Here is a 15189-nt window from a genome sequence, read left to right on the forward strand (position 1 = left end):
AAACAAGCTATGGGGGTCTCCCTTTCCCTTCCTGTGAAACTGGACAGAAAGAAAATTTAAAATAGCCATCGTTAGAAGGAAAAACGTCCCTATTTTGCAGTTAATTTCCAGCCACTGTAAAGAAACAGATTCAGAGTGGAAGGGCTGAGCAGGGCAGGGGAAGCTCTTAGAAGGAGCTCTGTCTGCACGCCACCATCGCTTCGTCTGCTCCCAGCCCTCTCAAGCAGCCTGTGTGTAAAAGCCATGGCTGGAGGCAGAGCAAATGTCATCGATTTCCTTCTGAAGGAGTCCGAGTGCGGCCCTTACTGAGAGCTGAGGACGATATGGACACAGCTGGATCACCCAGCCATTGCTGGGAGAGGAGACGGTGATGGAGGAAAGGCCGTGTAGAAGCTTGCACGGTATTTTTCATATGGAGATTTGTGACTTTATCAGTCATCAGTGAATGAGCTGGTGAGAAAATCTCTCAGTCACAATGCTTATCGGGTCTGAAGGGCTCCAAGTGTGAGCTGTCAGTCCGTCCAAGAACATATCACTTGTGGGTGTTCTCTGCTTTTCCCTTGAGCATGCGGCTCGAGACAGGTCTGCTGGGGCTGCATAGCCAACCTCCGAGGCTCCTGCTCTCCTGTTCTCCTGTGCTGCTCACCCGCTGCTGCTTCTGCATAGAAAACAAAATGTTTTGTCTCGGTGTGGTTGATTTTAAACTCCAGTCTCTCTGGGATCCAGTGGTCGGTGCAGCAACAATCAGGCGAAGCGTTGAGCTGAGGTAGGGAGGAACAGCAGCGCCTAAGGAATGGGAACAGATTGCGGCATTTTTCATCCACACTCCCAGCTTGCATCGGATCTACACCTTTACAATAGCTAATGTCATATACCAGCTTAACCGAAGTCTTCATGGGATACAGAAGGAGAAATTACTCTTTTCAAATATAATTTCAGGACCTGTGAATCAAGATGCTTGCTTATGGCCTAGAGAGCTCCAAATATTGCATCATGAAAATTAAAAAGCAAACATGCTGCATTTCATTATTTCATCTGCGTGAGCACTTCACTATGTCTAATTCTGTTCATCTGAAATTATAAACAAACTTACCCTGATATAATCTAATTTTCATTATAGACGCCAAATTCTGTTATGCTGGGCAACAAATTGGCTTAAGATAATTCTGTCTTTAGAAAATATAGTTGTAATCAACGGATTTATAGTTTAATAAAGTCTCATGATATATCTGTGCCCTATAGCTTACAGAGCTTTATTTTCAGTTCAGTGCTCCCTTTAGTCTAATTTAGGTTTATTGGTACAATCATTAGATTTAAGATATGCGCTTTTATTTCTAACCAACAAGGGGTGTCAACGTGAGATATGGAAAGAAGCAGAACCAATTATGAGGCATTTTACTGCAAAGCTGTTGATGGATGCTATCTAGGGGCAAGGGAGAGCAATGAGATCCCGTGTTTTGTCTAGAATTTGGAAGGGGCAGGGGACACTGAGAATATGTAGGGTCCCAACTAGAAAAAGTGAGGCAATTTTAGTCTTAAAAAAAAAAAAAAAGCTTTTGCCAAAAACCCTTCTGTAGACCAAAAATCATTTTACCTTCTTTTTCCCCCCAGCCAGCTCTAAACTGTAATTTCTGAACACTGTGGTGTTCAGCAGCTCCCATACATATGGATGGGGAGAACTAATTGCATCTTATTTGTGGACATATTTAAGGAAGAGAGAAGAGGGAAAGCTAATTGGAAATCTTTCTTATGTGGTTTGTCTGTTTGCGTGTGTGTGTTTTAGTTTTCTCATGCATTTGTTTACCTACCTGCTTGTACGTAAAAGAGTGAACCTGTTATGTTTTGCTTTTAATTTTTTCAGAAGAGCTTTTTGTTTTATTAAGGAAAGTCACGTGCCTGCAGCTCACTCAGCTTCTTTCTTGTCTGGGTAAACTGGTAGAAATAATTTATTGGGCTCAGATAGAAAAAATAAGCAGTAGGGAAAGTCATAAGACAAACAAGATGAAAAGCAGTTATACAAAGAGAAAGAATGAAGAATAGTATTTTTTTCTTCCAAAAGTTTGATGGTGTGGGAGAGCGTAGGCTTGTCCCAAGATAAACTGAGAAGCTTTAGCCTCATTTTAGATGAAAGGGAGGGGCAAGTACATCTTTAGTTGTGGCCCATTGCTCTTTTGTGTAGGAAATAAAGCCTGGAAACCTAAATTAAACTATTGTTTTCTATGCAAATGTGTTTATTTCTTTACAACATTTTACTACTGCCTCCTTCTTTAAAATAGGTTGTTGGTTTTTGTTCTCGGTGAATGGCTAAGCGTAACAAAAAGTGCCCCAGTTCTGGATTTCGGAGCAGCGGCGTGTGCTGGCGGTCAGTGCCAGCGTTCCCTGGGAATGCTGCAAACGGCGTCTCCACGCCACTGTTTTGATTTCGGAAGGGGAATGATTTATGTCCATGCTCCGAGCAGGGAGTGCGTTAGAGGAAATACTGGTGCGTGAACAAATGAACACGTGGTGAGCGACTGTGGATCTGGGTCATTTATAACATGTAGGTGAGATTTGGTGTGACAATTTTGCAGGCTGCTCAAAATCCTAAGCAGGTGTGCACACGGGTGGGGGTTTCTAGCTGGCTGATGTTGTGTGATCAGGATTAAAGTATGTATACTTTTATTTTAGGAGTGTGTAGAAAGCGAGGGTGTGTGAACATGCTCTGGCGTAGGATCTTCGAATGGCGGTTTATCCCTGTTTCAGGGGGCTGTTGTCTTCCCTAGGTATATGTGTTTTAGCGTTGACTAAAAGCCTGTGACTAAATGCGGGTGGTCTGAAAAGGAGCAATCCCTCACGGTTACCGCGGCGTCCGTCAGCAGGACGGACACGGCCGAGCTGTGAGGGACGTGCGGCCGTACAGGCGGCTCTCTCACTGTGGCCGTCTCACCGAGACGCGCCGAGGAAGAATGGTGAGACCCTGTGCGTGGGCTCCAGCCGGGAGCGAAGGCTTGTGCTGACAGGACAGGGAGACCTTATCTCTGGTATAATTGGAGGTAGCGGGGGGTATGGCGGGCACCAGCTTCCCGTTCTCCCCCCCGCCCCACCTCCCATGCTTTTGGATTAAAGAGAGGGTTTCTCCAGTTAGAAAGCTGCATTTCATAGGGACAGGAACCAAGAGACAGTTCATTTCTATGGAGGGTTGCTATAAATAGCTTGCTCTGTTAACATACATTCTTTCACCAAATGAATCCTACAAGCAGGGTTTTGTTCCAAGCCCACAGAATACTTTGTATGTCCTCGTCGCTTCGCGCGTGCTCATTCAGAGGCCAGCTCTTCCCCCTCTACACGAGAGGTGAACCTGCCCCTTGTGCAGTGAGGCTTGTGTAGCCTCCATAAATGTGCCTCTTTCATTTTTTTCATCGTTGATAGCAAAGGACCACTGGGCGTGTACGTTGTTAAGGCAAATGGGGCGGAACTTGCTGGAGCCCGTGCTCACTGCTGGTTAAAATTTCGACCTCCTCATCATGGCTTTGTGCCGCCCTGATCTCTCCTGATGCTGCAGCCTTGGTCAGAAGCTGCAGCTACTGCAGACCTTGAGAGCTGCGCTGGGCTTTTAGGAAGCTTGTAATTGCTCCGCTGTGGATACTTGAGTGAGAAAGAGCTTACCCAGGAGAAAAATGTCTTCTGTTACTGCTAGAGCAATGCGAATGCTGCGGAGATAAGCAGTCCCAGCTGTATGGCACATCTATAAGTACCGAGAAACCACCGCTTTTATTTTCTTCCTCTTGTGCAGGCCTAGTGCTGGAAATCCTCTCCTTGGGAGAAGGCTTTCAACTTCCATTTGAATCTGTTTTTTTTAAGCTGGGCTGTCTGAAGCCCAGCCCATGGCCCTTCCCCGCTGTGCATGAGGTGGCTGCTGAAATGTTATCAGAGCTGGGCGATGCGACCTCGAGGTGTCTGTCTGGAAAAGGGACGCAACTGGGAGTTCAGATGGTTGATAAAACATCTGTGTTTATGAAGACACATGCTCTTTCATAGTCTGCCCTTTTTTAATCTGTCTGCTTGCTTGTGGGGACCGTACTGTTTCCACTCCCCGTGTGCACGCCTGTTGAGGTCAAACACTTCCCTTTCTCAATGCACTGTCATGTGTGCAGTGCTTCAAAGCACTTGCTACGGCCCTGTGTCTGTGCAGGTGGGTTAGAAGTGGAGGCGAGCCGTGGATGAGCACGTGTGTGACAAGGGGAGGGGAAGCTGACACAATAAACTGGTTGTCATCAGTGGCCACGGCTGTGGGGCACGGAGAGAAGGGTCTGCGGATGTGACAGGTAGCGGTTCCGCCTAGGCTGCCCAGCTGCAGTGCCAGTGGCGTTGTAGGGCTGTGGTAGTCCCAAATGTTGTTGACACTCTGCCATTAGATGTAAGCATACATGTGAGAGAAGTGAACTTGACATTTTTGGCATGTGTTGGTTGTTTTTAAAACGTGGCTATTGATCTATTGATTTAGTGGCTCCTGTAGCTGCTGCTGGTGATGTTTGCTGCTGAAATCCACACAACTGACCCTTGCAGCTGCTCCCAGATTGTGCTAATGACTTTTGGAGGGGAAATTAATGAGCTTGCTTTCATACTCGAAAAAAAAAAAAAAAAAAAAGTCTTGCCTCTTTGTGGTTCTTAGGCACATATCCCACTTGTTTCCCAGGGGCTTGTTATGGATCTGTACTTTCAGGGACCGTACCATCAGCCCGTACCATTCATACATTTTCCAGAATTCATAACTCGGTGCCTTTGCCGCTGCGGCCGCGCACGTGCTGCTCTGAATGCTCCTTCTCAGATGTCCCTGCTCCTGGTGGCCCCGTGCCACAGCCGGTGAATGGCACGCCTTGTGCTCCGCGGGGCGGTTTCTAGGGCAAAATCAAACGTGACATTTCCAAAACGCGCGAGTCCAAACTAGTTTCAGCACTGAGAAGCGGAGCCTGCGAGTGCTTTCTGTGTGTTGTTTCTTGCCTTATTCTAAGCGATTTACAGTCCCTCTTACTGGGGGCAGCGCGGAGGCTGAATGTGCTTTTATAAACCCCGTTTACATCTGCAGAACTGTCCCAGGACGGGGTTCCCTGGTTTTTGGCTAGTGGACTCGGTGAGAGCTGCCAGCCCTGTTTCTCAGCCCGCTCCCTGCCGCACTCATCCCCGGGGTGCTCGTGGGCACGGTGGGAGCAGGCAGTGACCCAGATGTGCTGCTCCCAACGTGTCCTTTGTTTCCAGCGCTCGGCACGACGGTGGATTTGACACACGGTTAAGCACACGTCTGTCACCGGGCCGAAACGCGCGTCCCCGGTATTACACGGGCTGTTGTACGAGCTGGGTGACTGCCGACATGGGTAGCTGCTGGCCTGCCCCGCGGGGCGCGTGGCCACGTGGGTGCTGCCCACACAGCAGGGAGCGGGTTGTCACGCTGTGGGATGCCGAAGCTGACGTAGCCCACTTCCTCTGAGAGGTTAAGCAGTGTTGTAAAGGCTCCGAAATATATTGCAAATAGCAGTGTTCTGCTTTGGCATCCATTTCTTTATCACAACCTTTTTTTTTCTTTTAACTGCTTAAACTTTCCATGGGGTTATCAGGCAACCATTTTGCTACTGTGGGATTCGCTAGCTGTAATGGTACAAAAAAGGAACAGTGACAGAGCCCTTTTTGCACTTCTGTGTTTGGCAGGAGATGCAGGGCAGTGCTTTTCCTCAAATCATAGTCTTCTGACTACAATTTCATTTTGGGTTCCTTCATCTACAGACAGATCTATTACATCTATATATGTAAATATATGTTACATACAAATAATCTTTCATATATGTATGTATATATACACATATACATGTAAAAAGTCATCACAGAGTCATAGCTGCATAGATATACGTATATGTGATTCTTACAGCTGGAACATAAAACTAGTCCTCTCTCTCCTTGTCCAAGCTATAATCTCAATTGGGCTTTCTTCACTTCTTTGTGGATCCCAAGTCATCAAGTCTCATTCAGCATGGCTAAACAGAAATCCATTGATACAGCTCCACCTGCAGCTCTCCCCATTATCTCCCGTCTCTGTTGCCATGGACAACACCGGGGTCCCTCAGCGAGGCCAAAATCTGCATGGGTCCATCTCCAAGTTCCCTTCATCTTCAGTCAGAGATCAGCGGACTCTTCACATGTGATCTCTCTTCACAAATGCCCTCTGCTCGCCAGACCACGCTGCTGAAATTCACATCCAAGTGCTCATTTCATGTCTTGAATTATGGCAGCATCCTTTTTTCTGCCCTCTACAGATTATAGTTCTGTCTGTCCCAAATGTCTTTGCTAAGGGAATTTGTCCAGCTCCCTCATTTCTTAACAGTGTAGCCTCCCTTGCTCATTCCTCAGCTGACTCCTTTAAGCACACCAGCCGCCTGTCTTCAGCCCCAAAGCCTTCCTCTCCGTCTCTGCTTTCCACCTGTCCTTCAGGTCTCAGAGGTCTCCTCCTGCCACCCATGCTGCCAGTCTCTCCAGCGGGTACGAGTTGCTTTCCAAATGGCAGCTGTGGGTTTTCTGCGGACCTCACACGCCCCGTTAACGTTGGCAAGACTACTTTATTGTTGTCCTCCAGGTCTTTCCGTCAAAGTACTCTTTCCTTGGCATGTTTCCAAAGGCCCTGGGGCTGCCAGCGTGCCGAGGCTGGCTGGCTCTTGCGCTTGCCCTTTCTTGCGTTGCACACAGGGGTTTGTATCCACCAATTTTCAGCTGGTTTTGGGGCGATGCAGAGTTCCCGCTCCAGGCGCTTCACGATCCATGTTCACGTTGAGCGTGGCCCTTCCCTTGTGCAGCCGGCGGCTTGGAGGAGCTTTAGACCTTGCTGAGATTAAGCCCGTAGCCAACACCCCCTGCCATTGCAGGCTTGCAAAAATAGGCCAGGCGTGCACGGCAGTAGCGGCGGCGTAACCATGGCAATGTGAACAGGCCGCGTTCGTGGGCGGGCAGCTCTCTCCAGGCCGACTGGGGCGGCTGCGGCCTGGGGCAGGCCGGCATGGCGAGGGTGTCGGGCTGGGGAGGGGGCTCGGCGCCCACGAGCATCTCTGCTTTCCCCCAGCTGCGTCGGTGGCCTAACAAAAAGAAAACATTAGTGCTGGAGATGCTGCGTGAGCAGGGACGTGGCCTAGATGGTCCCTCAAGTTCCCTTTAATCCCACGGCTCTGTTTTAACACGGAGAGATGGCTTCTCCCTTTCTGTTTTCTGGGCGCTCAGGCGTACGCTGATCTTCTGCTGATACCGACAGAAGGTCTCTGAATATCAAGAAACCAGAATACCCTCATTAGGGATCCGCTCTGAGGATGTGAGAGTAATATATTGCTGCTAGAGACGAGGCCGGCTTTGTGCAGCAATAAAACAAGAATATTAAACAGGAAGCCAGTGACACTTCTGAAACATGCATGAGACAGTAATCCAGATGCTGTTCTGGGATACAGCACAGCCCTCGAGCCTTACATCTACGCTACTCTTTTATTATTTTTTCTACGCTGCATCTGCGTGGTTGGGGGCGGGGTGGGGGCGCAGCGAGGGGAAAGCCGGATTTTTAGCCTGGTTTCCTGAGGAAGCGGGGGCGAGGCTGTCAGCGGTGCGTCTGCGGGTCAGGCCTCATCTCTACAGCTTGCCAGGCTGTCACCATCCAGGGAGGGGGCTTCTGCCCCCGGCACCTCCTCGCCGGCCGCCGGCGCTGCCCAGCTGGTGCCGACGGGCACCGGGGCACGGAGGCTGCACCTGGTGGCGTGGGGGAGCTTCGTGCCGGAGGAGCTCACGTTGTACATCTGGAGTCACGATTTCCTTGGGTGGTGAACCACCGGCTGCCCCAAACAAGCTGAAAATCCAGGTTCGTTAGCTCCCCCACACAGGCATTTGCTTAATCTTTAAAGCAAGGGAGTAGGGGGTATTGCTGAGCAATACCGCTCAGCATAAAAATGCTCAGTTAAATCCATAGGATATTTCAGCAAAATAAGGGCTTTTGTGTGGCTTTTGTGTTGCAGAGGGGTTTGTATTAATATAGCGCGATCCTGGAATTACAAGAGCCCCGCGTTTGTTCTGGTTCATGCTGGGACACTTGCTTTCGAAGGAGGGACCTGATGGATTTGAGAACAGCGTGAAGGAATAAAGACTTGATCTGCACTCCAGGCTGAAGCATTATGTCACTGCAAAATCTTTTCATTTGTACTTCTGCTGTGTTGTCCTGAGGATTTAATTTCCTGTTTTTCATTATGTGGGAGTCTTTTTTGGAAGCTACTAGAGAGCAGGGGTTTTTTTTGGAAAGTAAACTGTCAAAATACAGTGACAATTTTTTGGTTGTTTTTCCACTTTCCTGAATCCAGAACTCGCCAACATGAAATTTAATAATGAAAATAAATAAATGAGTAAATAAGTAAATCAATGATGTAGCATGGAGACAGCACTCTTCTTTCCCTTTTCCCCACCCTCAGTCCACCAGCAGCTTTACATAGGTTTTCACACCAGTGCTTCTCTAATTTAAAGCTCTTATTCCTTCCTTGCTTTATGCCATGTGACAAGCAAGGACCTTGTTTATTTGCTTTATGCAACTTGTCTGATTATGAAAAATAAAACAACACAACGTTTTCTATTCCTCAAGTTACAGTATTTTGAAGCTTCCAGAAAGATAAGAAGTATTTATTTACCTTGAAACTTGCAGAAAGATAAAAACGGATTAGGCAAAAATGCTCTCCAGAGCAATCCTTTAAAAACACCAGACCGACACTGCAGCTGATGGGTTGTAACTGCTGGGCTTCCTTTCTGGGGACGGAAGGTGGGCAGAGAGGATGTTTTCTTCGTAGGTTTGCTCTACTCATCTGATCTTGGATTTGATAAGCTCCACGATTTTAAAACTCTGACCTCCTTTTTTTCCCCATCCTTGTATCTTAAAAGATTAACGTGAAGAGGGCGAAAAGGAAACAGTTTGTTTTCAGCTTGTCGTATTTAATCATTAGTTTACAGCACAGTGTTTTCATTGTTTGCCCCTTAATCACATTGGTGTATTCTTTTCTTGCACTGTTTACTTTTTCCTTTACAGGCTTTCTTTGATACAGAAATAAGTTTACAAATAGCTTGCTCTTGCAAAATTTCAGCATTTTTTCAACGTTTTCTCTTCAGCATCAGGCAATGGGACCACGCGTAGGTGGCGGAGCGCCTGCTGAGATCGGGTGCTTCGGCTCCGCCAGCCCCAGCCCGCCCAGGCTGCGGGTTCCTTGCAGAAAGTGCTGTTCCTTTGTGTCGCTCCGGGGCAATTTTTGAATTACAGTAGTTAGGAAAACCAAATGTGCAAACTATTTTTTTTCCACAGTCAAGGACATAGCACAGGAAGCCACAATAATCTGTGCACATGGATGGGGCCCTGCGCTGCCTGTTCAGTTTCCAGCTGTCTCGTGGCTTGCTCCGTGTAGCTCACACACCGCTGAACCTCTTTGCTTTGCTTTGCTTTACTGCACGGGAAGAAGAACAGCACCTGCCACGTGCTGGCCTGGAGATGAGTCAATCCTGTGAGGCCAGGCTGCGCTCAGAAACGTCAGGTAGCTTGTTCGGGGGTGAATAATCCATTAAAGCATTGCACATACGTACCTAATCCTATCGACTGACTGAACTACAAGAAGTCCTTAGTAATACACAGGATACCTTTCACCTCCAGTTTGTCCTAAGAATACAGGATAGGTGCTCAATTTCAGTATAAGTTTAAAGCCTTGAAGGAAATTGGCCATGACTTGAGACTGTTTCTTCCCATGGGTGTATTTTTTGTGATTTCTTGCACGGGGGGAATGGCTGACACTGGGGGCGCTGCAACCTAAATACATTTCTTCCACATACAGTGTACACATGTGTGTTCATTTTTGTTGTATGGCATGGCTATAACGTCCTAAACGTTCTAAAAGCTTACATTATGCTGGCTGCTGTTTTTCTTGCTGTTCTTTTTTCCCCTTTCCTGGTCCCAGAAACAGTCCCCTGGTGTCACTGGGACACGAGGCAGCGTGGGCTGGCAGGCCGGGGGTGCAGGGGAGGGATGCGTGCTGCCTCGCTGCCTGCAGTGGCCTCGCGCCCTCCCTCAGCTCCAGCCGTACCCAGCAGCATTCTTGAGAGCCAGCTAAGAGGGTCAGGGAGTGCGATCTATTCTTAGGACTATGGGACCCATTCATTTCTTTTAAAAAAAATAAAATTGTTTGGTGCAGAGCACTTCTCATTTTTCTGTAGAGAGAAATGCGAACACTCTTCCCGCAATTAATGAAGTCATTTTCCTACTGTTTTGAGAACTGAAGTACGTCTCTGCAATCACATGCCCCTCGTGTATTAATGGCATTTTCAGCCTCGGTGCCTGCCCCCTGTTGAGCTGGCTGGAGGTTCCCCTGTGGATCGCTCAGTCCAGGTGGCTGCGGATGCCTGACACAGAGGCCGACCGGCCCCACGGCACGGGTGAGGTATGCGGCACGCAAGTTGGCTTCCAGCTTAAAAAGGCAGCTAAAAGACATGCTTGCTTCTCTTTTAGGCGGTGTGGATGCCAAAGCTTTTGGGATCTTCTCAGATTTTGAAAGGCAGGATTCATGAGTGGTCTTGCCTGCCTTTCAATCACCAGTACCCCTTCTCTTTTCTTCTCATGCTAGAGCCCTCTTCCACTTGTTCATGACAACTCCTAGTTGTCCCACGATGTATTTCATAATGCTTTTGCATCTTCTTATTTGTGGTATCTGCCCTCACTCAGTATTTCTCTTTAAACATTTGCACACTTCTACCTCTATTAGCACTTCCCATGCTGTAGTGCTTAGTTAGGTGCCTCCTTTCTGCTTTCAGCTCCCAGCTTCTTTGTGTTTTCTGCTTTCTCTGTGGGCCTGTAGCTGTCGTGTTACAAAGCAAGTTGACGCCTAGGAAAGCAGCGGAGTGCAAGAAAGGTTTGTTTTAGTTTAGCCTGCCTGAAAGTTGAGAGGGAAAAAGGAACTAGTGTCAGCAGTACGGAGCTGGCAATATCAACTGTGTCAGTAAGGGGTTGAAGCTCTTTGGTAGTGAAGCATCGCAGGGAAAAGGAAACCACGCAGCGTGCTTGGGCAGGGCTGGAAGTAAAGGTTGTGCAGGATATGGGGACCCGCTGACAGCAGCACATACGCTAAAGATGAGTCAGTAGATCTGGTGCACAAGAGATTTAAGTGGCACAGAAAAGAAGCAGTTTAGCTTATAGTCTTTAGCACAGTTTTGTGTTGTGGGTTTGGTTTGTTGTTTTTTCTTTTTCCCTTTTTTTTTTTTTTTCGTAAAACTAGAAGCTGAAGCAAAGCCTCTTTATTCTCCTAAAGTTTTTTTCCCTCCTCTTTCCTGCTTCTCAGGACTTGCTGGCACTGCAAAAGTGACCTTGGATCTGTTTGGAGAGTTCCTCCTGCTCCGAACGGAAAGGGCAGCAGTTTGAAAGATGCGGTTTTTATATAGCTGCAAGTTTGATGGTGGGGACAGATGTTTTTGTTTTGATAGCATGAACTTTCTTTGGGACTCTTTTAGGAGAGGGACCTGGTTATCCGTATTTACGTCCTGCAACTGCACAAAGCTTTCAGGTAACTGCTTTAGATACCCAGTGGGGTTCAGGTGGCAGAGGCAGGGTGCCTGCCCTGCTGTGTAGCCACCATCCTCTTTCAAATTTTGTCACCCAGGAGGAGGAATCAACCAGAATCGTAATGTTTGGTCTTAGCAGAGTCTTGTAATGGTGTTGCTGTATCTTTTCCTCTGCAGTTGCCCAGGGTCGTGCCTGCCCTAGTTGCAGGAGCTGCTTTTTGCAGGAGCTCCTGCCTCAGCTCCCCCCGATGCTGGCTGAGCTTCCTCGTGTCACGCGTGGCTCCCCGGGACCCTCCCCCAGCAAGGAAGAGGCTCGGGGTAACAGTGAGGCTTCTGTCCTTGTCTAAGAGCAAGCCTATAAGCTTCCTTTAAACTGTAAACGTTTTATTGTTGGAAAGCTTTCAGATGTTCACTGGATAAGGGGTCTTTATATATAATCTGGCATCGCACAGTAAAAGATTGCTTTATGTAAGCTAAGTTTAAGATGTGCAGTCCCTTTATAAATTCGTCGTATAAACTCAGCATACAGAAAATTTGCTTCTTCTTGTGTTCAACATTGCTTTTAAAAGGGTTTTCCAAGTGGTTTTTGATATTATTATTTTGTTTAAATAAGATTAGAAATCTTAAGGGGGAAGTATCAGGAAAATGCTGCACCCCGAGCAAAACTGAGCACGCTTCTGTGCGTTTGTTCAAAAGTGTCAGCAACCTCCTGTAGAGTCCTCAACCTGCTCTGAGGAACTCCAGGCCTTGGTACTGTAAGGCTAGAGCAACCCACTACTGAAAAATACTTCCTCGATTAATTCATGGCCCAAAACCTCCTTGGTATGGTGTGTAGCATAATGAACACAAATTATGTTAGAACATTTGAAGAAGGAAGACTGTTGCTTGGCAGAGTAACCAACATTTTCCTTACAAAGTGGATCTAGCTAATTTACGGATTATGCACCCTAGTCCAGGCACTTTTATTTGTAAGCTGTTCTCCAAACTGAAAACTTTCTTTTTCCCAATTTTTACCAAGTAACATTGCAGCCCAAGAACCAGGGATGCGTGGTTCTACTCGAGGTTTGAAAAGGCAGCAACAAAAGCACGTCACTAGTAGAAAACTGTCAGATGTTTATCATCATCTAGATTTCATTCTGTGTCTGAGTATCACAAACTGAATTGCATGTACCGGGATCCATCTGAAAATTATTTATGACTTCAGCCAGTCGCTTCCTCCAGCTGGGCCAAGCCTGCGTGCAAACTGCAACACCTGCAGCATGTACCGGACCAGAATCCTTCACTTAACTGCTTTTATGCCTTAAGTCATGGCTTTGTATGTTTCATACAGTGGGCAAATTGTCACTGAAGGATTTTTGCTTTAATGGAAATCCGTTTTCGTTTGTGGGTTCTTGTCTAGGTTTGTTCATTGTGGACTTGTTCCAAAGATCCTGGAAGTTGGTGGGTGTTAATGGATTTTGGCATGGAGGCTTGGAAAAAGTAGTTACTGTGTCTGCTGTCAGTGATTTCTCTTTTGCCAGTGGTAATAAACTTAATTCTGATCCCAGTATGAACTGACAAAAACATATCTGGAAACTGATGAGGGTAAACAGGGGTTGTCTCATAAAGCAGACAAAGTAAGGAAACCAAACGTGCTGGTGACGTGATTCTACTCACCGCATCGTATTTCACAAAATACTTTTCTCTGCAGAGAAAGAAAGCAACTTGTACACAAAGCTACTTAAAAGCACCACTAGTATATGTGCAACACTGCAGGGGGTATCGCTTTTTGTTGTTTTTTTTTTCAGTAAAAAATTCCAATTTGTTGAAGCTGATGCTGCTTACAGGAAATGGCTGTTCTTGGCAGACAATAAGCCTGATTATCTCCCAAGACTACTTTTTTTTTTTTTTTTTTTTTTTTTTAAGTTTCAAATAAAGTCTCTTCTTTGAGATTCAGAGCAATTTCTCACATCTGGTGGTTTGCTAAGTATTTTACCATGCCTTGCCATTTAGGAGAAGATGCTTGGACAGCTTTCATTTGAATGCCACTTCCACGTTGGCAGCAATATGTGTGACACAGTTTGGGGTGACCCCCTTGTAAGCATTTTGGACTGGGATGGGTAGCAAGTCGCAGCAACTTACGGGAAGCTGATGTTGCTTAAACCTAATCCTATTCAATTGATTGTATTTTAAACAGCCTCATTTTGTGTTTGATTTTAGATGGCAAGTGGAAGGGGAGTTCAATGTGATTTTGTTCAGAAAAGGTTTTCATTCACAGTGTTTCTACTTCTGCATCACTTCTAACGTTCGTTTATTTGCACCTCCTATGCTGTTTTCTCCAAAGGTCAGCAAAGCTTTCTGAGTAGTGCTGGTCAGAGTTTGTAGATAAGTAACATTATCCAAAGCCCTCAAGGAAGAGGAAAGTTCCTTCTATGTAGTTAGGCAGAAGGAAAACCATTAAGGCTAAAGCTGAGTTCTGTACAGCCCCTAGACTGAATACAAAGAAAGAGTGAGTAGTCTTTGGTTTTCTCTGCATGTCACATCCAGCCCTCACCCCCAGTTTTGCTGCAGAAAATGCTCCCTTCCCTTCTCCCTCCCTGCCCTGCTGTATCCCCTGATACCTCCTTAGTAGCTGGAGAGGCAGGGCCTGGTTTGCATCAACTTCCAAAATCAAGCAAAAAGCATCCCTTGGAAAAGCTTCAAGCTTCCTACCTGACACCCCCGAACTTCAGAAGATCTTGCAAGACCGATAAATCGTATCTCTGCTCAACCTTTTAGCTAGGTACCCCCTTGCCTCGCCCTCTTACTAGTTTTTCTCATACGCAGTTTCTCTGAGGGCTCGGATGAGGCTCCTTCAGCACGTACTAAGGCACCTGCGTCCAGCTGGTTTTAATGCTGGCTGCTTCCCCATCCCAATGTGCACAGCCATGTGTGCTGGGGTGAGGGAGCACGGCCAGGGCCGTGTCCAGAAGCTACACACAAGCACGGGGGGGCTCTGCCTGCTTTGGCAGCAGTGCCAGCCTCTGCCTTTCAGGGATTCGTGGCTTCAGCAGCGTGGAGTACAGAGTTTCCCCATACGTGTCGCTTCTCTGGCCTGGTGCAAGAGAAAATAATGAGCTAAGCTGGAGCTGAGGTGCTGTTGGACTGATTCGAACCTGGCTCCTCTCTTAAGCTCCCAACTTTTCTCTATGCAGATGTTATCCAATTAGTTGTGAGGTAGGAATAGTTTCTTGACTTGATTTTGCTTTCCAGGCCAAATGCCTGGAAGCTAAGGAGGGAAGCGGATGGTACTGGAATAATAACCACCTTCCCCAAGCCTGAGCAAAGTGGTTAAGACCCATCTTTTTTTCAGTGTTATTACAAATTCTGCCAAGCTGTACAATAGATGTCAAGGGAGGAGGATTTGCTGTTTTTTTTTTTCTTTATTCCTTGGTACATCCAGGATTTTTTTTCAACCACTAAGCTAAGAAAGCAAGCAGGGAAGAATACGCTGTGATTTGCAGTTTTGTGATTAGAAATGTCTATTCCTTAAACCTCTCACAAAAACGTCTTCTGATTTTTAATGTCTTTTTTTCCTTTCTCTCCCCACCCTGAATTCTCCAGCCAAAATGACATTTCGGCCTTACGAAATCAGAGGTC

At 46.8% G+C, this 15189-nt stretch overlaps 1 protein-coding gene across 6 annotated transcripts in view; it reads left to right on the top strand.

Annotated features, from left to right (window-relative positions):
* Positions 1-15189, top strand: part of FYN (FYN proto-oncogene, Src family tyrosine kinase) — a 133558-nt gene that overhangs the window by 41146 nt on the left and 77223 nt on the right. Inside the window, exon 1 of one of the 6 annotated variants that reach the window (XM_066994411.1) lies at positions 7836-7858. The exons of 4 other annotated variants lie outside the window; for them this stretch is intronic. The gene's annotated coding sequence lies outside the window, so the exon portion shown is untranslated. Of the gene's footprint in view, positions 1-7835; positions 7859-15189 lie in introns of those variants that run through there. One more of the 6 variants, XM_066994413.1, reaches the window with a different exon arrangement.

Source organism: Anser cygnoides, chromosome 3 (genome assembly GCF_040182565.1).
Source record: "Anser cygnoides isolate HZ-2024a breed goose chromosome 3, Taihu_goose_T2T_genome, whole genome shotgun sequence".
Lineage (NCBI taxonomy): Eukaryota > Metazoa > Chordata > Aves > Anseriformes > Anatidae > Anser > Anser cygnoides.